The sequence below is a fragment of the Leopardus geoffroyi genome, chromosome E3, assembly GCF_018350155.1.
Source record: "Leopardus geoffroyi isolate Oge1 chromosome E3, O.geoffroyi_Oge1_pat1.0, whole genome shotgun sequence".
Taxonomy (NCBI): domain Eukaryota; kingdom Metazoa; phylum Chordata; class Mammalia; order Carnivora; family Felidae; genus Leopardus; species Leopardus geoffroyi.
In genome coordinates this window covers 17,562,868-17,585,045 of record NC_059340.1, presented here as the reverse complement: position 1 = coordinate 17,585,045, position 22,178 = coordinate 17,562,868, and the positions used below count along the sequence as shown (strand labels likewise).

Here is a 22,178-nt window from a genome sequence, read left to right as displayed (position 1 = left end):
TGGGGTGGCGAGGCCCGTCTGGGCTACTTGCACACTGCCAGGCTTGTGATGCTGGGGATCTGGCATATTAGCTGGGGTGGGTAGGCAAGGTGCACCAGGGCAGGCGGGGCAGGCTTAGCTCGCTTCTCCTTAGGTGATCCACTTCAGGAGGGGCCCTGTGGCAGCAGGAAGGAGTCAGAAATGCTGCCGGAGGTTTGGCTCCTCCGCAGAAGCACAGAGTTGGGTGTTTGCGTGGAGCAAGGAAGTTCCCTGGCAGGAACTGGTTCCCTTTGGGATTTTGGCTGGGGGATGGGCGGGGGAGATGGCGCTGGCGAGCGCCTTTGTTCCCCACCAAACTGAGCTCTGTCATCCGGGAGCTCAGCAGCTCTCCCTCCCTTTGTCCTCCAGCCTTCCCGCTTTCCGCTTTCCAAGCAGAGCTGTTAACTTATGACCTCCCAGACACTAAGTCGCGCTTGCTGTCGGAACACAGTCCGTCAGGCCCCTCCGCTTTTGCCCGCCAGACTCGGGGGCTCTGCTCGGCCGTCGAGCCGCCCCTCCACCCCGGCTCCCTCCCGCCAGTCCGTGGAGCACGCACCGCCTCACCGTCCTTCCTACCCTCTTCCGTGGGCCTCTCATCTGCGCTTGGCTCTGGAGACTCGTTCTGCTAATCCTCTGGAGGTTTTCTGGGTTATTTAGGCAGGTGTAGGTGGAATCTAAGTGATCAGCAGGATGCACGGTGAGCCCAGCGTCCTCCTACACCACCATCTTCCCTCTCTCCTCGCCAAAATAATTTCTAAAAGAAAATACTCCAGAGTAATTAACAGGCGTTATCTACCCAAGGAATGGAACAAATAGGAAGTTCAGGTTCTAAGGAGCTGCCTTGTTTATGCCAGTGGCCCCACGCTAGCTCTTTATTAATTGCACCACCTGGGATGCTGATAGCTTTGGAATTCTGAGCCATGCAAATATATATTACCAAACTGAGCTTTGGAACATTTCAGGCCTGGCATGGAATGCAGTTTTTACACAAGTGTCTTGTGGTTCAGAAATCTGATTTCTCAGCTTATCTTCCGTTAGATGAAAGTGTTTACGGTGAGTCTGGAGCTGGAGTAAGTTCCTGCAGGTGCCCAAGAGCAGGGGCCTCCTCTCTCCTCTCATTAATTTGCTGATGCCTGCACTGACACAGCGGTGAGATACCGGGGAGAGCTAAATTGTAGTGATTTTAGAATGTGTATGACTTAAGCCATCATAAACTAAAACTAAGCTGCCATATCCATAAGATGTTATATATGAACCTCATGGTAACCACTAACCAAAAACCTATAATTGATACAAAACCATAAATAAAGAGAAAGGATCCAAGTGTTATACTTAAAAAAGTCATCAAATCACAATGGAAGAGGAGAGAGGCTGGGAAGATGGTGGAGTAGGAGGACCCTAAGCTTTCCTCCTCTCCTGAATACAATTAGATAACATTTAAATCAATATAAACAACCCAGAAAAATGACCTAAAAATTGACAGAACAAACTCCACAACTAAAGGTAGAGAAGAGGCCACATAGAAGAAGTTAGGAAGAATGGAGACACAGTTTGGGAGCAAAATGGACCATGGCCACCCACAGTTAGAGGGAACTGAGGTCACAGAGAAGGGTGAGAAATAGGCTATCAAATTGGAGAGTCCATATGGAGAAGATTAATCCCCTTAACATTTGGCTTTAAAAGTGAGAGGGGCTGTTGTAAGTTCTTACAACCAGCAGAACTTAAAGCATGGGATTTTAAAAACCCATGAGCTTGGCTCTGAGAGAGCCCTGAGTGAATTAGGAAGCTGAGTGAGTCTCTGCCCTTAAAGAGACAGTATGACAAACAGCTCCTGCAGATACAGCATAGAACCAGCAGTTTGAAAGCTGCCTGGGACTAACTTGAGACTTATTTACTCATTTCAGAGCATGGCCTAGAGAGGCAGGGATTGTGGAGAGACCCTACCAGGACCAAAGGAGCTGGTAGGTGCCATTTCCCTCTCCACATCCCAGCATAAACACACAGCCACCTTCAGAAACCAGCTTAGTGCTGACAATCACTTCCTAACTTACTTGCTCCAAGCCCACCACCTCCCATGCTTCAACAGATCCACCCTTTCCAATCATGCTTGCCTTAGTCCTGGCAATGCAGGACCCCTCCCCCAGAAGACCAGCACAAAACCCACCAACACCTCATTAACAAATGTGAACATTTTGTGGGACCTTGGTTCCAGCAGTGGCAGTGGCGGCAGTTCTCAATTTACAAGCAGGCCATTGTACACCTTGTTAAAATGTACCCTATTGGGCCCAGGGTCAAACACTTCCCACAACAAGCAAAGGGAGCTTCTGCAGACAATTGGACTAAGGAAAAGGAAGGCTAGGACTCAATAGCAGAGCACACACAACACATAGGAGACACTCACTGAAGCACAAAGCCCTGGGGAACAGGGGGCACTGCACTAAAGGGCACTACAGGATTTATTCTTCATAAAGCCATTACCTTCAAGAGCAGAAGACATAGCTGACTTTCCTAACACAGAGAAACAGACACAAAGAGTTAGGTAAAATGAGGAGACAGAAGAATATATCACAAATGAAAGAACAGGACAAAACAACAGCAAGAGACCTAGGTAATACAGATATAAGTAATATTCCAGATAAAGAATTTAAAGTAATGATTATAAAGGTACTCACTGGCCTTGAGAAAAGAGTGGAGGACATCAGCGAGACCTTTAACAAAGAGTTTTTTAAAGGACCAACTTGAGATAGAGAACACAATAAATGAAATAAAAATATGCTCAATTAAATAAATAGCAGGCTAGAGGAAGCAGAGGAGTGAATTAATGACCTGCAAGGCAGAGTAATGGAAGTTAATCAAGCTGAGCAAATGAGGGGAAAAAGTATGTAAACCAGAATAAACTGGGGGAACTCAGTGACTCAATCAAGTGTAATAACATTCACGTTATAGGCATTCTAGAAGAAGAAGAAGAGGGAGAGAGAAAAGAGGGCAGAACATTTATTTGAAGAAGTAATAGCTGAAAACTTCCCTAATCTGGGAAAGGAAACAGATATCCGGATCCAGGAGTCACAGAGATCTCTCCCCCCAAAAAAAAATCCACCCAAGGAGGTGCACACAATGACATATAGAAACTAAAATGGCAAAAGGTAGTGATTAAAAAAAATTTTTTTGAGCAGCAACAGAAGAAAAGATAGTTACATACAAGGGAAATTCCATAAAGCTCTCAGGAGATTTTTCATCAGAAACTTCCCAAGCCAGAAGGGAGTGATATACTCAAAGTACTGAATAGAAAAAATCTGCAGCCAAAAATATTCTATCCAGCAAGCTTATCATTCAGAATAGAAGGAGATATAAAGAGTCTCTCAGACAAAAACTAAAGGAGTTTGTGATCATTAAACCAATACTACAAAAAATAATAAAGGGGATTCTTTGAGTGGAAGGGAAAATGAGAGTATAAAAAATAAATATAGCCATAAAAATCAGTCAAGGGATTAACAAAATAAGAGGATGTGATATATGATACCATATACCTAAAACCAAGGGACTGGGGGAAGAGGAGTAAAGAATGGGCTCAAATTTAAGTGATCATCAACTTAATATAGACTCATATATGCAGAAGATGTTTTACAAATCTATGGTAACCACAAATCAAAAACCAGTCATAGGTATGCAAAGAATAAAGAGACAGGAATGCAAGTATAATCACTGAAGAAAACCAGAAAACCATAAAAAAGAGAGAGAGAAGAAAAGCTCAGAGAAAAACTATAAAAACAACCACAAAAAGTAACAAAATGGCAATAAACATATATCTATCAATAATTACTTTGAATTAAAAGGACTAAAAGCTCTAATCAGAAAACATAGAGTGACAGTGTGGATTAAAAAACAAGACTTATCTATATGCTGCCTACAAGAGATTCATTTCAAACCCAAAGACACCTGTAGATTGAAAGTGAGGAGATGGAGAAACATTTATCACACAAATGGAAGTGAAAAGAAAGCCAAGGTAGCAATACATACATCAGGCATAGTAGACTTTAAAACAAAGACTGTAACAAGAGACAAAGAAGAACACTATATAATAATAAAAGGGGACAATCCCACAATAAGATATAACAATTATAAATATTTATGAACCCAACATGGAAGCACCCACATACACAAAAAAGTTCATAGCAAACATAAAGGAACTAGTTGATAGTAATACAATAATACTAGGGGACTTTAAAACCCCACTTACATCACTGGAAAGATCATCCAAAGAGAAAATCAACAAGGAAATAGTGGCTTTGAATGAAACACTGGACAAGATGGATTTTTTTTATATGTTTATTCATTTACTTCTGACAGAGTGAGAGATTGTGAGCAGGAGAGGGGCAGAGAGAGGAAGACAGAGAATCCCAAGTAGGCCCTGTGCTGTCAGCACAGAGTCCCATGCAGGGCTCGAACTCATGAACCATGAGATCATGACCTGAGCCAAAATCAAGAGTTGGACAGATGCTCAACCAACTGAGTCACCCAGGCACTCCACTGGACAAGATGGATTTAACAGACATATTCAGAAGATTCCACCATAAAACAACAGAAAACACATTCTTTTCAAGGGCACATACATCATTCTCCAGAATAGGTCACATGTTAAGTCACAAAACAAATCTCAACAAATTTAAAAAGATCAAAGTTATTTCTTAAAAAAAATCAAAGCTATATCATACATCTTTTGGACCATAATGCTATGAAACTAGAAATCATCTACAAGAAAATACCTGGAAAGAACAACAAATACATGGAGGTTAAATAACATGCTACTAAACAGTGCATGGGTTGAATAAAAAATAAAAAATAACATGGAGACATAAAGGAAGAAAATATAAAATAACATGGAAAGTGAAAACACAATGGTCCAAAACCTTTGGGATACAGAAAAAGTGGTTCTAAGAGGAAAGATTATAGCAATACAGGTCTGCTTCAGGAAGCAAGAAAAATCTAAAATAAACAACTTAATCTTACACCTAAAGGAGCCAGAACAGGAAAAACAAAACCCAAAAACAGCTGCAGAAAGGAAATAATAAAGATTAGAGCAGAAACAAACAAAACTGAATAGAACAGATCAACAAAACCAGGAGCTGGTCCTTCGAAAAGATCAACAAAATTGATAAACCTTTAGCCAGACTTATCAAAGAGAGATAAAGAGAGAATTCAAACAAAATCATTTAATGAAAGAGGAGAAATAATGAACACCACAGAAATACAAACAATTTTAAGGGAATATTGTGAAAAATTATATACTAAAATTAAATGCCAAAAATTGGGCAACATAGAGGAAATTGATAAAGTCCTAAAAATATATAACCTATCAAAACTGGAGCAGGAAAAAATAGAAAATTTGAATCAACAGATTACCATCAAGGAGATTGAATCTCTAATCAGAAAACCCCAGTGAACAAAAGTCTAGGACAAGAGGGCTTCACAGGTAAATTCTACCAAACATTTAAATACAGAATCTTGCCAAACTATTCAAAAAAATAGAAAGGGAAGGAAAATTTCCAAATTCATTCTATGAAAACAGCACTATCCTGATATTAAAACCAGATAAAGGCACCACGAAAAAAAGAGAGCTACAGGCCAATTTCCCTGAGGAACACAGATGCAAAAATTCTCAAAAAAAAAAAAAAATACTGGCAAATTGAATCCAACAAGACATTTTCAAAAATCACACACCACAATCAAAAGGAATTTATTTCTGGTATGCAAGGATGATTCAATATTTGCAAATTAATCAACATGATACATCATATCAATAAGAGAAAGGGTAGAATATATCATTTCAATAGGTACAGAAAAATCATGTGACAAAGTATAACATCCATTCATAATAAAAGCCCTCAACAAAGTAGATTAGAGGGAACATAATAAAGCCCTAATATTAAAAACTCACAGCAAACATCACACTCAATGGAAAAAAAACTGAGAGATTTACCCCTAAGGTCAGGAACAAGAGAAGGATGTTCACTGTCACCACTCTTATTCAACATAGTACTGGAAGTCCCAGCCACAGCAGACAACAAAAGAAATAAAATTTGGCAAGGAAGAAGTCAAACTTTCACTGTTTGTAGATGACATGATATTCTATATAGAAAACCCAAAAGATTCTGCCAAAAATCTACTAGAACTAATAAGTGAATTCAGTAAAGTTACAAAATACAAAATCAACATACAAAAATCTGTTGCATTTATATACACTAATAATGAAGAAACAGAAAAAGCAATAACAAAAACAATCCCATTTGCAATTTCACCCAAAATAATAAGATACCTAGGAATAAATCTACCTAAAGAGGCGAAAGACCTACACTCTGAAAACCATAAAACAGTGATGAAAGAAACTGAAAGTGACACAACGAAATGGGAAGATATTCCAAGTTCATATTTGGGAAGACCAAATATTGCTAAAATGTTTATAACTACCCAAAGTGATATACACATTTAATGCAATTCCTATCAAAATACCAAGATCATTTTTCACAGAACTAGAAGAAACAATCCTAAAATTTGTTTGGAACCATGAAAGATCCTGAATAGCCAAAGCAATCTTGAAAAAGAAAAACAAAGCTGCAGACATCAAATCTGGACTTCAAGTTATATTATAAGGCTGTAGTACTAAAAAACAGTATAGTATTGGCACACAAATAGACACATAACATCAATGGAACAGAATAGAAAATCCAGAAATAAGCCCACAATTATATGATTAATTAAATCTTTGCCAAAGCAGAAAGAATATCCAATGCAAAAAAAGAGTCTCTTCGATAAATGGTGTTGGGAAAATGGGACAGCAACACGCAAAAAAGAATGAAACTAGACCACTTTCTTATATCATACACAAAAATAAATTCAACATGGATCAAAGACCTCAATGTGAGACCTGAACCCATAAAAATCCTAGAAGCCAACATAGGAAGTAATTTCTTTGACAATGGCCATAACAACTTCCTTCTAGATATGTCTCCTGAGGCAAAGGAAACAAAATAAAAATAAACTACTGGGACTACATCAAAATGAAAAGCTTCTGCACAGAGAAGGAAACAATCAACAAAACAAAAGGCAACCTATAGAATGGAAGAAAATATGGAAATTGCACACTTAATAAAGAGTTAGTATCAAAAATATATAAAGAATTTATAAAACTCAACACTCAAAAAACAAATAATCCAATTAATAATGGGCAGAAGACATGAACAGTCATTTCTCCAAAGATGACATCCAAATGGTCAGCAGAAACATCATCACTTACCATCAGGGAAAAAAAAAAAAAAACAAAACTACATGAGATATCACCTCACACCTGTAAGAATGGCTAAAATGAACAATACAAGAAACAACATTTGATGGTGAGGATGTGGAAAAAAGGGAACACTCATGTACTGTTGGTAGGAATGTAAACTGGTGAAGCCACTGTGGAAAACAGTATGGTGTTTCCTCAAGAAATTAAAAATAGAACTACCCTACATTCCAGCAATTTTACTACTGGGTATTTACCCAAAGAATACAGAAACACTAAACCAAAGGGATACATGCACCCCTGTGTTTATGGCAGCACTATTTACAATAACAGCCAAGATATGGAAGCAGCCTGTGTCCACCAACTGAAAATGGATAAAAAAAGGGGTGTGTGTGTGTGTGTGTGTGTGTGTGATGGAACATTACTCAACCATAAAAAAAGAATGAAATCTTGTCATTTGCATTGACATGGATGGAGCTAGAGAGTATAATGCTAAGTGAAATAAGTCAGAGAAAGACAAATACCATATGATTTCACTCATATGTGGAATTTAAGAAACAAAACAAACAAGCAAAGGGAAAAATAAGAGAGAGAGAGAAATCAAGAAACAGACTCTTTTTTAAATGTTGATTATTTTGAGACAGAGAGAGGGAGGGGCAGATAGAGAGGGGGAGAGAGAATCCCAAGCAGGTTCTGTGCTGACACAGATGTGGGGCTCGATCTCATGAACAGTGAGATCAAGCCCTGAGCTGAAATCAAGAGTCAGACACTTAACTGACTGAGCCACACAGGCGCCTCAAGAAACAGACTCTTCATTTTAGAGAGCAAACTGGTGGTTACCAGAAGGGAGAGGGGTGGGAGGATGAGTTAAATAGGGGGTGGGGACTAAAGAATGCACTTGTTATGATGAGCACAGACTGATGTATGGAACTATTGAATCACTATATTGTACACCTGATACTGATGTAACACTATATGTTTAATTAATTAAAATTAATTAATTACTTGAATGGAGTTCAGAGACCAGAAGGGGGAGCTCTCACATTGTAACACTCCTTGCAGCCCCCCTTTTTTTTCAGAATTAAATGTGTTTATTAACAACAGTGTTCTGCACCCAGAGGAAATAAAGTTTTAAAATGGATTTGCTTTTATCTGAAGTAGGCTTTTACTTAGAATGAAATAAAAGCTGAAAAAATACAAAAAGAAAATTTTGTTCTCTTGACATGTGAATGTGGCTTATAGTCAAAAATAGATTGTTACATACACTCACAATTTTCCTTAGATATATCTTCAATCTTGACCTCTGAGTGTGAATGTTGGAACTCTGTATTGTGCTCTTACAAAGTTGCCTATTTCTGAAAATTTGTCTCTAGGTACAGAATTTATCAGGTCATAAATAATTAGAAGAACATTATTCATTAGAACATTATTCATTAAGGATATATAATTATTTCTTCACATAAAATTGACTATTACAGATGTTAGTATTAACTAAACAGCAACAAAATCACCATACATGATGAAGAGTGAACATTTTGTTTCATTGAGACGAGTGATGAGGCATTTAAATGGCCTAGAAAACATCATGAATTTATCACAAAGCTGATTCCCTAATCATCCTCTGCCCTGCTTCTGGAAACTGCTTTGAAAAATACAGATTGGAGCTTATAACTCTTCACAACCCTGTTGATTCCTCAGTGTTAACAAATTCTTCCTCATCAGAGTCAGCTTCATGGGTGAGTGAACTATGCAGTTGCACAGAGCTGCACATTTAGAAGGGCTCTGTTCTTGGTTTAGTGCCATGTCATCATTTTGAAGTGATTAATAATTTTGAATAAAGTGTCCCACATTTTCATTTTCCACTGGTTCCCAGAAACTATGTGGGAAGCCTTTTTCAGCTGCCCCAGACAGAATTTATTCTTTCCTCCTCTTTGTTCTTTTTTTTCCTTAAGATTATTTATTTATTTATTTATTTAATTTATAATGTTGATTTATTTTTGAGAGACAGAGACAGAGGATGAGTAGGGGAGGGACAGAGAAAGAGGGAGACACAGAATCAGAGGCAAGTGCCAGTCAGTGAGCTGTCAGCACAGAGCTGGATGTAGAGCTTGAACCCACGAACAGTGAGATCATGACCTGAGTCAAAGTCAGATGCTTAACCGACTGAGCCTGCAGGCACCCCAGGTTTTATTTATTTAAATAATCTCTACACCCCATGTGGAGCTCAAACTCATGACCCTGAGATCAAGAGTCACATGCTCTTCTGACTGAGCCAGCTGGACACCACTCCTCCTCTTTGTTCTTATGCTTATTTTGGTACCTGTCTGAACCATGATACCAAATTCCACTATAAGTTGATTACCATCTACTTGCTATCCCAGACCATTGCAGTGGATGCTGTTGGTACCCACTCAGATCTTTCTTCCCAGACAATTTGCCAATCTTCTAGTTGCTAGAATGCTGGCTGCTAATGGCCCACAATTGGCCTTCTCCCTAGAATTGTGCTATTACAGAGATTTGAAAGTTTGATCTTTGCCTTAAGGTGGGCTCTGTGATGTCATTCATATTGCATAGCTCTTTCTGGTCTCCTTTCAATCAGACTAATGTAGACTATAGCTGAGCCCACATCTTGTCTCACTTCATCTTCTGACCTTTCCTCCCACTCCCCTCACTATTTTTCCTCTTTGAACATTCTTTTAACAGCACATAATTACCAGAATCCCCATCTTAGGCTCTGCTTCTAGGTACTCCTGTCTAAGCCAATCATGAATTAGGACAAGGACCATGTATTTCTTATCTCTGCATCTCCACCACCCAGCACAGCTCCTGGCACGTTGTAGGTGTCCTATAAGTTTGAATAAAATACTTTCTAGGATAGTTCATTTGAATGGTAATGTTCTTTATAAATTTAAACAAAACTAAATTGTTTTGTCCAAAACATAATTGTGTAGGGTATAAAATTTGCTCCATTACTCTTTCTTCATTGATACTCTGTTTTCTTCAGCTTCCTAGTATGGTCTTTCTAGTCAGGACCTCAGCTTCATACCAGCTTGGTTTCCTCTCTCAGACTTCTAAAAATGTTTACTTCTCTGAGTGCCTAACTTTTAACTCGTTGTTTCTTTGAAAGATTTTGAATTTGTAGAATATTAGAATGAGAGGCACCTTAGAGAATATTTGGAAAGGGACTGGTAAAAGAAAAAATATTGGAGCCTCAGGAAGCACAAAGAAAGGAAACAATGGAAATATCAGAAGTATGAGTACATATAGTGGACTATCCTTTTCCTCAAGGGTTTTATAAATCATGTTTTAAAGACTGTAACAAAATTAGAGCACCATTTGACACACAAGACAATTGAAGGCAAAGGGACTTGAATTGAAGTGAGATGTCCACACTTAACTGAGAGTAGAAAAATGTTGATGCCAGCAAATTATTATAAATCACATGTATATACTGTAGTGCTGAGAGCAACACTAAAAAAACTAAAGAGAATTACTCAGAAGCACTAAAAGTAATTCAAGATGGAAGACTAAACAATATTCAAGTAAAAAATCCAACATCTTTTTATGATTAAAAACTTTTGGCAAGTTAAGAATGATGTATGCAATTTTGATAGGGATTGCATTGAATATGTAGATTGCTTTGGGTAGTATTGACATTTTTTTAAATATGAAATTTATTGTCAAATTGGTTTCCATGCAACACCCAGTGCTCATCCCAACAGGTGCCCTCCTCAATACCCATCACCCCACCTCACTCCCACCCCCCATTAACTCTCAGTTTGTTCTCAGTTTTTAAGAGTCTCTTATGTTTTGCCTCCCTCCCTCTCTAACCTTTTTTTTCCTTCCCCTCCCCCATGGTCTTCTGGTAAGTTTCTCAAGATCCACATAAGAGTGAAAACATATGGTATCTGTCTTTCTCTGTATGACTTATTTCACTTAGCATAACACTCTCCAGTTCCATCCACGTTGCTACAAACGGCCATATTTCATTCTTTCTCATTGCCACATAGTATTCCATTGTGTATATAAACCATAATTTCTTTATCCATTCATCGGTTGATGGACATTTAGGCTCTTTCCATAATTTGGCTATTGTTGAAAGTGCTGCTATAAACATTGAGGTACAAGTGCTCCTATGCATCAGCACTCCTGTATCCCTTGGGTAAATTCCTAGCAGTGCTATTGCTGGGTCATAGGGTAGATCTATTTTTAATTTTTTGAGGAACCTCCACACTGCTTTCCAGAGCGCTTGCAGCCCTTTGAAGAACGAACAGGAAGAGATTTACCTTGCATTCCCAACAGGAATAAGCCTATACCTTACTACCCCAGTCAGGAGAAAGAAAGATTTTCTCCCTTCCTGGCAACTGCTTAGCCAATGAGGGACTGTCGCAACTCAGCCAATGAAGAGCCACTACAGTATGGACTTTTAGTTTATAACAGCCTTCCCAACTAACCTTTTTCTCCATAAAAACAGGGTGCTACTCTCCTTTGTTCTCTGAACTCATCTACATTTATGCTGTAACTCTTTGTCCCACATTGCAATTCTGTTTTATTACCAAATAAACCTATTTTTTTTCTGGTACAATAACTGGCAGGATTTTTTTAAAGATTAACATTACTTAATGATCAGAACCAACATCCAGAGAGGACCCTCCAATGACTGCAGGGTTTGTAAGCTAATAGGTACAGAACCCACAGACCTGAATGGGTTTTCTCACTGACCCTGGAGTTTGATGGTAAATTTTCTCCAGGATTTCAAGTTTCAGGCCTTGTTCTGAGCTCTCCAGGCTTTATTCAGGACATATCTTAAGGCCTTGGTTGTGTTGTTGTTGTTGTTGTTGTTGTTGTTATCTCTGACAGTGCTTGTTTGGAGTTTAGATGGACTCCTTTCCAGAATCAGACTGTTCCTGATGGAATTGTGCTAGCCTTCAGCCTAAGTCCTGCAGGGAATCAGACTGGTCCTTCCAGGACTGTAATAGCCTTCTGTTTGGCTTCTTTTTGGCACTAGGATGTTCATGTTAGAACTGAGCCAATTGGCAATGAGAAAGAATGAAATATGGCCCTTTGTAGCAACATGGATGGAACTGGAGAGTGTTATGCTAAGTGAAATAAGCCATACGGAGAAAGACAGATACCATATAGTTTCACTCTTACGTGGATCCTGAGAAACTTAACAGAAACCAATAGGGGAAGGGGAGGGGAAAAAAAGGTTAGAGTGGAAGAGAACCAAAGCATAAGAGACTCTTAAAAACTGACAACAGATAAAGACACCAGAAGACTAGCAGAACAGAGTCTCGAGAGCCAAGCGCAGACGAGAGGCCCACGGAAGAGGGTAGGAAGGGCGGCGAGGTGGTGCGCGCTACACGGACAGGCTGGAGGGAGCTGGGGCAGAGGGGTGGCCCGCCGGCCAAGCAAAGCCCCTGAGTCTGGCTTGCAAAAGCAGAGGGGCCAGATGGAGTGTGTTCTGACAGCAAGCAGGACTTATCTGGAAGGTTATAAGTTAACAGCTCTGCTGGGAGAGCGGGAAGGCTAGAGGACAATGGAAGGGAGAGTTGCTGAGCCCCTGGACGACAGAGCTCAGTTTCGCGGGGAACAAAGGCGCTCACCAGCGCCATCTCCCTCGCCCATTCCCCAGCCAAAATCCCAAAGGGAACCAGTTCCTGCCAGGGAACTTGCATGCAGCGCACAAACATCCAACTCTGTGCTTCTGCGGATCCATCCCTCTGGCAGGTCTGACTCCCTCCTGGTGCCGCAGGGCCCCTCCCGAAGCGGATCTCTGAAGGAAAACGAGCTGAGCCTGTCCCTCCCGCCCCTGTGCACCTTGCCGATCCACCCCAGCTAATACTCCAGATCCCCAGCACCACAAGCCTGGCAGTGTGCAAGTAGCCCAGATGGGCCACGCCACCCCACAGTGAATCCCGCCCCTAGGAGAGGGGAAGAGAAGGCACACACCAGTCTGACTATGGCCCCAGCAGTGGGCTGGGGGCAGACATCAGGTCTGACTGCGGCCCCGCTCACCAACACCAGGTATTCAAGACAGCACAGGGAAGTGCCCTGCAGTCTCCCACCGCTCCAGGGACTATCCAAAAAGACGAAACGGAAGAATTCCCCTCAGAAAAACATCCAGGAAATAACAACAGCTAACGAACTGATCAAAAAGGATTTAAACAATATAACAGAAAGTGAATTTAGAATAATAGTCATAAAATTAATCGCTGGGCTTGAAAACAGTATAAAGGACAGCAGAGAATCTCTTGCTACAGAGATCAAGGGACTAAGGAACACCCAGGAGGAGCTAAAAAATGCTATCAATGAACTGCAAAATAAAATGGAGACAACTACGGCTCGGATTGAAGAGGCAGAGGAGAGAATAGGTGAACTACAAGATAAAGTTATGGAAAAAGAAGAAGCTGAGAAAAAGAGAGATAAAAAAAAATCCAGGAGCATGAGCAGAAAATTAGAGAACTAAGTGATTCACCAAAGAGAAATAATATACGCATAATCGGTATTCCAGAGGAGGAAGAGAAAGGGAAAGGTGCTGAAGGTGTACTTGAAGAAATAATAGCTGAGAAGTTCCCTGATCTGGGGAAGGAAAAAGGCATTGAAATCTAAGAGGCACAGAGAACTCCCTTCAGACGTAATTTGAATTGATCTTCTGCACAACTTATCATAATGAAACTGGCAAAATACAAGGATAAAGAGAAAATTCTGAAAGCAGCTAAAGATAAACGTGCTCTAACATATAAAGGGAGACCTATAAGACTCGTGACTGATCTCTCTACTGAAACTTGGCAGGCCAGAAAGAATTGGCACGAGATCTTCAATGTGATGAACAGAAAAAATATGCAGCCAAGAATCTTTTATCCAGCAAGTCTGTCATTTAGAATAGAAGGAGAGATAAAGGTCTTCCCAAACAAACAAAAACTGAAGGAATTCGTCACCACTAAACCAGCCCTACAAGAGATCCTAAGGGGGATCCTGTGAGACAAAGTACCAGAGACATCGCTACAAGCATGAAACCTACAGACATCACAATGACTCTAAACCCATATCTTTCTAAAATAACACTGAATGTAAATGGACTAAATGCACCAACCAAAAGACATAGGGTATCAGAATGGATAAAAAAACAAGACCCATCCATTTGCTGTCTACAAGAGACTCATTTTAGACCTGAGGACACCTTCAGATTGAGAGTGAGGAGATGGAGAACTATTTATCATGCCACTGGAAGTCAAAAGAAAGCTGGAGTAGCCATACTTATATCAGACAAACTAGACTTTAAATTAAAGGCTGTAACAAGAGATGAAGAAGGGCATTATATAATAATCACAGGGTGTATCCATCAGAAAAAGCTAACAATTATAAATGTCTATGCGCTGAATACAAGAGCCCCCAAATATATAAAACAATTACTCACAAACATAAGCAACCTTATTGATAACAGTGTGGTAATTGCAGGGGACTTTAACACTCCACTTACAGAAATGGATAGATCATCTTGACACACGCCCAATAAAGAAACAAGGGCCCTGAATGATACATTGGATCAAATGGACTTGACAGATATATTTAAAACCCTGCATCCCAAAGCAACAGAATATACTTTCTTCTTGAGTGCACATGGAACATTCTCCAAGAGAGATCACATACTGGGTCACAAAACAGCCCTTCATAAGTATACAAGAATTGAAATCATACCATGCATACTTTCAGATCACAATGCTATGAAGCTTGAAATCAACCACAGGGAAAAGTCTGGAAAACCTCCAAAAGCATGGAGGTTAAAGAACACCCTATGAAAGAAGAAATGGGTCACCATACAATTAGAGAAGAAATTAAAAAATATATGGAAACAAATGAAAATGAAAATACAACAATCCAAACACTTTGGGACGCAGCGAAGGCAGTCCTGAGGGGAAAATACATCGCAATCCAGGCCTATCTCAAGAAACAAGAAAAATCCCAAATACAAAATCTAACAGCACACCTAAAGGAAATAGAAGCAGAACAGCAAAGGCAGCCTAAACCCAGCAGAAGAAGAGAAATAATAAAGATCAGAGCAGAAATAAACAATATAGAATCTAAAAAAACTGTAGAGCAGATTAATGAAACCAAGAGTTGGTTTTTTTGAAAAAATAAACAAAATTATAAACCTCTAGCCAGGCTTCTCAAAAAGAAAAGGGAGATGACCCAAATAGATAATATCATGAATGAAAATGGAATTATTACAACCAATCCCTCAGAAATACAAGCAATTATCAGGGAATATTATGAAAAATTATATGCCAACAAACTGGACAACTGGAAGAAATTCCTAAACACCCACACGCTTCCAAAACTCAATCAGGAGGAAATAGAAAGCTTGAACAGACCCATAACAGGGAAGAAATTGAATCAGTCATCAAAACTCTCCCAACAAATAAGACTCCAGGATCAGATGGCTTCCCAAGGGAGTTCTACCAGACATTTAAAGCAGAGATAATACCTATCTTTCTCAAGCTATTCCAAAAATAGAAAGGGAAGGAAAACTTCCAGACTCATTCTATGAAGCCAGTATTACTTTGATTCCTAAACCAGACAGAGACCCAGTAAAATAAGAGAACTACAGGCCAATATCCCTGATGAATATGGATGCAAAAATTCTCAATAAGATACTAGCAAATCGAATTCAACAGCATATAAAAAGAATTATTCACCATGATCAAGTGGGATTCATTCCTGGGATGCAGGGCTGGTTCAACATTCGCAAATCAATCAACGTGATACATCACATTAATAAAAGAAAAGATAAGAACCATATGCCCCTGTCAATCGATGCAGAAAATGCCTTTGACAAAATTCAGCAACTTTGTTAATAAAAACCCTTGAGAAAGTCGGGATAGAAGGAATATATGTAAACATCATAAAAGCCATTTATGAAAAGCCCACAGCTAACATCATCCTCAATGGGGAAAACTAAGAGCTTTTTCCCTGAGATCAGGAACACGACAGGGATGTCCACTCTCACTGCTGTTGTTTAACATAGTGTTGGAAGTTCTAGCATCAGCAATCAGACCACGAAGGGAAATCAAAGGCATCAAAATTGGCAAAGATGAAGTCAAGCGTTCACTTTTTGCAGATGACATGATAGTATACATGGAAAATCCGATAGACTCCACCAAAAGTCTGCTAGAACTGATACATGAATTCAGCAAAGTTGCAGGATACAAAATCAATGCACAGAAATCAGTTGCATTCTTATACACTAATAATGAAGCAACAGAAAGACAAATAAAGAAACTGATCCCATTCACAACTGCACCAAGAAGCATAAAATACCTAGGAATAAATCTAACCAAAGATGTAAAAGATCTGTATGCTGAAAACCATAGAAAGTTTATGAAGGAAATTGAAGAAGACACAAAGAAATGGAAAAACATTCCATGCTCATGGATTGGAAGAATAAATATCGTTAAAATGTCAAGACTACCCAAAGCTATCTACACATTCAATGCAATCCCAATAAAAATTGCACCAGCATTCTTCTCGAAGCTAGAACAAGCAATCCTAAAATTTATATGGAACCACAAAACACCCAGAGTAGCTAAAGTAATTTTGAAGAAAAAGACTAAAGCGGGAGGCATCAGAATCCCAGACTTTAGCCTCTACTACAAAGCTGTAATCATCAAGACAGCATGGTATTGGCGCAAAAACAGACACATAGACCAATGGAATAGAATAGAAACCCCAGAACTAGACCCACAAACGTATGGCCAACTCATCTTTAGCAAAGCAGGAAAGAACATCCAATGGAAAAAAAGACAGTCTCTTTAACAAATGGTGCTGGGAGAACTGGACAGCAACATGCAGAAGATTGAAACTAGACCACTTTCTCACACCATTCACAAAAATAAACTCAAAATGGATAAAGGATCTGAATGTGAGACAGGAAACCATCAAAACCCTAGAGGAGAAAGCAGGAAAAGACCTCTCCGACCTCAGCCGTAGCAATCTCTTACTTGACACATCCCCAAAGGTAAGGGAATTAAAAGCAAAAATGAACTACTGGGACATTATGAAGATAAAAAGCTTCTGCACAGCAAAGGAAACAATCAACAAAACTAAAAGGCAACCAAGGGAATGGGAAAAGATATTTGCAAATGACATATCGGACAAAGGGCTAGTATCCAAAATCTATAAAGAGCTCACCAAACTCCCCACCCGAAAAACAAATAATCCAGTGAAGAAATGGGCAGAAAAGATGAATAGACACTTCTCTAAAGAAGATATCCAGATGGCCAACAGGCACATGAAAAGATGCTCAATGTCGCTCCTCATCAGGGAAATACAAATCAAAACCACACTCAGATACCATCTCACGCCAGTCAGAGTGGCTAAAATGAACAAATCAGGAGACTATAGATGCTGGAGAGGATGTGGACAAACGGGAACCCTCTTGCACTGTTGGTGGAAATGCAAACTGGTGCAGCCGTTCTGGGAAACAGTGTGGAGGTTCCTCAAAAAATTAAAAATAGATCTACCCTATGACCCAGCAATAGCACTGCTAGGAATTTACCCAAGGGATACAGAAGTGCTGATGCATAGGAGCACTTGTACCTCAATATTTATAGCAGCACTTTCAACAATAGCCAAATTATGGAAAGAGCCTAAATGTCCATCAACCGATGAATGGATAAAGAAATTATGGTTTATATACACAATGGAATACTACGTGGCAATGAGAAAGAATGAAATATGGCCGTTTGTAGCAACGTGGATGGAACTGGAGAGTGTTATGCTAAGTGAAATAAGTCCTACAGGGAAAGACAGATACCATATGTTTTCACTCTTATGTGGATCCTGAGAAACTTACCAGAAGACCATGAGGGAGGGGAAGGAACAACAAAAAAAGAGAGGTTGGAGAGGGAAGGATCCAAACATAAGAGACTTTTAAAAACTGGGAACAAACTGAGGGTTGATGGGGGGTGGGAGGTTGGGGAGGGTGGGTAGTGGGTGTTGGGGAGGGCACCTGTTGGGATGAGCACTGGGTGTTGTATGGAAACCAATTTGACAATAAATTTCATATTAAAAAAAAAACAATAACTTTTCCAAAGCCTGTTGATTAGAACAAAATTCAGGCTTGCACACCAAAGCTGGATGAATGTGTTAATGATTATTACAATCAACTCCAAATTGTCTTTAAGTAAAATTCTGATCTTCTTTTAGATGTTGAATCCACCTAGGTAGCATTTAACTCTATGTTTATCAGAGGGTTAAGCTTTTCTCTTTTAGTTAAAGAGGAGCAGAATGGAATGGGAAGTAACCCACTCCAAATATACTTAATATGGAAAGCCAACTCACGCCCTACATGAGTCAACTAGAAGAAAGATTGCTAAAATTCTCAATGTTCAACTCCAGAAAATGAAGACCCTTGAACAAAACCAAATAGCCTTTCTGCTATTAATGAATTAAAAAAAAGAGAGAGATTGTTACAAATTTAAATGTTCCATGCATCCTCAGCCCTCTGGTCAGTCTTTCCAAAGCCCTCTGAATTGCCAGTGACATGGTCCAGGGAACTACAAGGGCTCTTCCCAATCCTTCTTCTTAATCAGCTCAGAAAAAAACACTTTTCAGATTGGTAATTAATCTCTCCCTGTCCTTATTGACATCAGACCTACACTCTCAGCGCTTAACACCCCTGATATAAAGCAGTCCCTGTCTTGAAGCACTAAAACAGCTCAAATACTGGGGATGTCTAATAAGCTTCAATAGTTTCCTGCCTCTGAGCATATTTTCTTTTATCTAGGTCCCTTGAGAGACACCCATCCTTTTTCTCCTTTGTTCTTATGCCCTTATTCATTTTTCGGACCAAGATTTCTTAGAAAAGTATCATAGCAAAATCTCTCCCAAAAGGGGGAAATCATTCCAGAACTTGACAGTTGTAACCAAAGTAGCCAACTAGGGGAATTAAATGACCATTCGACATCTTTTGTTTGTTCTGTCTCTGACAGCACTATTGCTGAGTCTGCGGACACTGATTATTTATTCTTATTAGATCTGATACCATCCTCTTTATGCAAGAAAATCCTCAACTTATATGGGCAGAATCTACACTGCGTCTCCCATCAGGATTTAAATAGATCCTTTAAAGCCTCCTCCCATAATAATCAATACCTTATAAAGAAGTCCTTCAAGGCATCAAGCCCATTATAAAAGATTATAAAGCTCAGGGTCTAATTACCCCTTCCAATGGTCCCTGCAACACCTCTGTTTTACCTGTGAGAAAACCCAATGGCCACGGATGGAGGTTTCTCCAAGACCTCTGAACAATAAATACAAATAACCACAGTTATCCCCCAGTGCCCTAAAGTTCATAACCCCCATGTGCTAACATCCATTCCCACTGAGAGCAAACTCTTCACTATAATTGTTTTATGCAGTGCATTTTTAGTATTCCAGTTGATAAAGATAACCAATATATTTTTTGTCTTTTACAGGAAAGAACAGAAATACACCTGGACAATAATGCCCAGGGGATTCACAGAGAGTCCTTCCCACCTTTACAAATCTTAAAAGCTGATTTAGATGATATAAAGTCTTCTACAGGCTCTAATTTATTACGGTATACAGATGATTTGCTTCTCCCTTCCCCTTCCTCAAACCTCTTCACAGAAAAGTTCTTGGCCTTAAAGGACACAAAGTCTCCAAAGAAAGATTACAGTTTACTCAGGCTCAGGTTAGATACTTAGGGAATTGGATCTCAAATCAAGGACTGCATTTGATCCAGAAGAAACTCCTCACAACTGCTTAATACCGGCAGGTTACCTTTTCAATCCCAATGAAAATTTACAGATACCTCCTCTAACCAATACACGTTGTTCATAGTTTCCTGATGGTTCTTATTTAAAGGATAAAAATGGTAAATATTGTCCTGGGTATGCTATTGCAACTCTCTTTGAAGTCATTGCAGTCATTGCAGCACTTTTACCTTTGGCTATTACAGCTGAATTATACACCCTTACTCAAGCTTATACTTTAGCCAAGGATAAAACCACAAATATTTATACTGATAGTCAGTATGCCTCTGGAGTAGCTCATGATTTTCAAATATTATAGAAACAATGAGGTTTCCTTACCCCCAATGGGGATAAGATTTAAAATGGCTCCTATGTACAACATTTATTAGATGTCATACTTTTGCATGTGGCTCTAGCTGTTATTAAGGTTCTGGGGTATTCCAGACTCAACTCCATAGATGCCAACAGAAGCCACCTCACTGATATATGTACCAAAAATGCTGCTTATAATGAGACCAATAGCCAAATCTCTGTCATGTTCCAAAGGGATGTTCTCCCAAATGATAAGTGTTGGGAAAATTGACCAGAAAAAAATTGGGGAAACATGACCACAGAAAAGGAGAAGCAATATTGGAAATTTATTAATTATTGGTTTGATAAAAGGAGAGAGAGAGAACTCTGGTTTCGGCCAAATAACAATCTGGTCATTCCAGTAATTCTAAAATTCTCAATACTTGTAATTGTAACATGCATTAAGCCATTGGTGTACTGACAAAATGACAGCATTCGTGGACCCATATTGGTGGAGAACAGTTAATAAGACCATAAGAAGGGCCTACCTTACTTGTCCCACTTGTCCAAAGTATAATCCAGGAAAAGCTGCTCATACGGATGGATTTCATACAACTTCTCCATCTCGTAGTTTGTATGTTTTCTCACTGGACCAAATCTTTTCCTTCGTGGATAGGCTTGCATCTCTTCCGTGGCTAAAATTCTGTTAGAAAAGATTATCCCTACCTGGGGAACCCCTCTAAAACTTCATGGTGATCAGGGAACCCATTTTACCGGTCAGGGGGTTTGACAAGTTTGTGCTGTTTGGCCAGTTTTACAACACTTTCACTGTGCAGTGATAAAGGTATCTTCTGTTACATTGCTGAGGTGACTTTGAAAATCACCTAAGGGTAGGGGCTAGTTGCCAGTAGGTACAACAATGTGTTCGGAACCTTCAGGTCCACCCTGAAATAACAACATCCCGGGAAGGAAGAGGGGCTAGGGTTAAACCAATCACCAACAGCCAATGATTTGATCATGCCTATGTAACAATGCCTCCAGAAAAACCCAAAGGGATGGGTTTGGAGAGCTTCTGGTTGGTAAACACACAGAAATTTAGGGAGAGTGATGAAGTTGGAGGTGGCACAGAAGCTCTCACCTTTTCCCAAACCTTACCACATGTATTTCTCCTGCCTCACTATTCTTCTTTATATCTTTTATAATAAATTGGTTACCTTGAAAGTAAAATGTTTTTAGGAGTTTTGTGATCTGCTCTAGCAAATTAACCCAATGGGGGCGGGTTGCTGAAACCTCCAGTCTATAGTCTGTTGGTCAGAAGCACAAATGACAAACCGGACCTACAGTTGGCATCTGAAATGGCAGTAGAGGGCAGTCTTGTAGGACTGAATCCTTAATCTGTGGAATCTCCAGGTAGATAGTGTCAAATTGAGTTGAATTGTAGGGCACACAGTTGGTGTTGAAGAATTGCTCATTTGTGGGAAAACATCACACACAAACTTCATTGGGATTGGGATGCTCAGAACCATTATAGCTATACTTAAAAAAAAATTAAGCAACACATTTAATAATTTTTTCAAATCAGTGTGAAGGAGGATGTGTTTCCCATCTTTCACCAGAATGACTTCTGCCTGCCTCAGTAATGGAAATCATGACCACAGGTCCACACAGCTTAATTTCCACATCTAGTGAGTGAGTGTGTGTGTGTGTGTGGGGGGGGGGGTTGGTCCCTAGTTTTTATTTGATTAAACAAGAAAATCCTGATGAAAATTATAAGTCAACAGGATAGTAGCATGTGTTGACAGCTGTGTATA

At 39.5% G+C, this 22,178-nt stretch overlaps 1 protein-coding gene across 1 annotated transcript in view; it reads right to left on the bottom strand.

The window, feature by feature from the left end:
* Positions 1–21,069, bottom strand: part of LOC123588977 (integrin alpha-D-like) — a 70,523-nt gene extending 49,454 nt beyond the window's left edge. Inside the window, exon 1 of the mRNA XM_045460484.1 lies at positions 20,916–21,069. The gene's annotated coding sequence lies outside the window, so the exon portion shown is untranslated. The remainder of the gene's footprint in view (positions 1–20,915) is intronic.
* Between the last annotated feature and the right edge of the window lie 1,109 nt (positions 21,070–22,178).